Raw genomic sequence first — 2,500 nt, 5'->3', positions numbered from 1 at the left:
GTACGCCTTTGCCATGTCCAAAGAGGCCATGAACATCGGTTTCAGATTCCGCCTCGATTCATTAAGCAGTGAACTTAGCACGGAAATATTTTCCGCACAGCCATCGTCGAAACATCGCTGGCGGGGGTCAATTAGCCGCAGCTTGAGTAATCGAGTGGCTAGGATCTTGTGGAAATGCCTCACGATTACGGATGAGATTGAAATAGGGCGGTAATCCGAAGGTTGCCCTGTGCCTCCTTTCTTGGGCACGAAGATGGTTCTACTCGCTAAGGCGGAGATGGGAAATCCGCCGACAGCGAGTACGATGTTGAACAACATACAAACAACATCGGGTGGTACCGCTCTCCAGCTCCTTGGCGAGACCTTGTCAGGGCCTGCCGCTGAAGTTAGCGCTACTCTCCCGTCGTACACCTCACGTCTTGAGACAGGTCTCCACAGACTAGCCAAGCCTTCTTTCTCACGGTAGATCAGCTCGTGGGGGCTGGCTACCAGAACTTTCGATTGTTGGGTGACCACTGCCGACCAGTACTCAACCATACTCTCGTACGGCGGTAGTGCTGGATCGGACTCGGTCACCGCCTCGCCGTCCAGAATAGCTTTCACGCAGCGCGACATGTTTGATCTAAACATACTCTGCGTGTCTGCATACTCTTTGTTGCGACGAGCACGTCTACTCATTCCGGCTGACTCGACATTGGTGGCTCGGGGAGCGGAAGGATTACCAGACGGTTGTGGAAATATGCCACTTAGCCATTCAGACAACGCTGAGAAGATTGTTGCTTGATCGGCGTTATTCGCTACGGATCTGCCGATTGCAACTAATTCTGGAATTTTGAAACATTCATTTGGGGCTGATGAGAGTACGTCGGCCAAACGTACTATCTCATCTACAATTGAGTCGCTTCTATCATTTGAACTGCTTGTCTCGAGATGCGAGGTAGAGTCGGATACATTATCTTCATGGACCAGGCGCTCATCTTCGTGGGGGTCCTCTGACGAGCCAGCCACCTGCACGCTCAGCTCCGCTATGTACCTCAGCACCGCGGACTTGCGCCCGGCCTTACGCCGTTGGCCTTTAACAGCCTCCAGCGATCGGCCGGGACACTTGTCCGTCAGATACGTTAGCAACTGCGGAACATTGCTTATTGTGCCGATGGCCTCCTGCTTCGCCAGAAGATCGCTCTCCTCTGCGGACCATCGAGCTTTCACTGGAAGCTGCACTTCAGCTTCGAAGTCCTCTGGGTGAGCACGACGCCGATGAACGCCAAGTCCAATTTGGGAATCGAATGAGCGATTGCAACTGTGACAGATGAAATTTGTTTGGTCGCTGACAACTGCGACTTCTCCAGCTTGGGCGGACTGGCGGTGACTCCTGGTCATGTGGGTTCTCAAACCACGTTGAGAGCGTAAAACAGCTCGGCACACGGGACAGACGTGCGCCTCGCTTTCATCATTTTCCGGACGGTTCGGGTGCGTCCGGTCACCAAGCCGAAGTGTTGGCGGGGCAGGCCGTTCTGGCTGCCCCGAATTAAGGCTCGTCCGAGGCTCGTTTTGATTGTTCATACCAACACAATAAAGGGCGATGGGCTGGCAACCCAACGCCCCTGGGTTTCTGCCCCTTACCCATATTTCAATTCTAATTCGCTGCGGAGTGACTCGGGTTACACCCTGTCTCGAGGACAGGGTACATGGGGGGCCAGTTGCAAAGGCGAAGGGGTTCCGTGTTCATTGCCCCTCACTAAAGTGACAGTCAGACGTCCACTGCATGTAAAACATGGGGACCACTCTGCTCGCTCATTGCTTGTAGTACCCTTCTCGTCCTCCTTAAGAGAGTCATAGTTGTCTTAAGAGAGTCATAGTTACTCCCGCCGTTTACCCGCGCTTAATTGAATTTCTTCACATTGACATTCAGAGCACTGGGCAGAAATCACATTGCGTCAACACCCGCGAGGGCCATCGCAATGCTTTGTTTTAATTAGACAGTCGGATTCTCCTTGTCCGTGCCAGTTCTGAGTTGACCGTCGTCCGGCGGTCGTACAGGTCACCGGGCGTGCGCGAACACGCCGGTGCCACACAGCGAGGAAGATCCGAGGGGTGGCCAAGGCGAGGCGCCGGGTGACGGAGATCCACACCCGCGAGGCACCCAGAGGGCACCGCGCGGGGAGACCCCGCCCGGCTTCCACGTCTCGGCCGATGACCTCTTCCCGACCAGGCCCGACACGCCACGGCCCTCAGAGCCAATCCTTATCCCGAAGTTACGGATCCAACTTGCCGACTTCCCTTACCTACATTATTCTATCGGCTAGAGGCTCTTCACCTTGGAGACCTGCTGCGGATATGGGTACGAGCCGGCGCGACATCTCCGCGTATCCCTCACCTGAATTTTCAAGGTCCGAGGGGCCGATCCGGACACCGCCGCATCGGCGATGCTCTTCGCGTCCCGAGCCCTATCTCCCCGCTATGGGATTCCAGGGCGCTCGAACGCTCAGGCAGAAAAGAT

At 55.3% G+C, this 2,500-nt stretch overlaps 1 pseudogene; it reads right to left on the bottom strand.

Annotated features, from left to right (window-relative positions):
* The window catches only part of LOC148270682 (large subunit ribosomal RNA), a 7,903-nt pseudogene that overhangs the window by 3,287 nt on the left and 2,116 nt on the right, over nt 1–2,500 (bottom strand).

Source organism: Micrasema longulum, unplaced genomic scaffold (assembly GCF_059751315.1).
Source record: "Micrasema longulum isolate JH-2025_06_02 unplaced genomic scaffold, ASM5975131v1 h1tg003590l, whole genome shotgun sequence".
Classification (NCBI taxonomy): domain Eukaryota; kingdom Metazoa; phylum Arthropoda; class Insecta; order Trichoptera; family Brachycentridae; genus Micrasema; species Micrasema longulum.
This window is presented reverse-complemented; position numbering and strand designations above follow the sequence as displayed.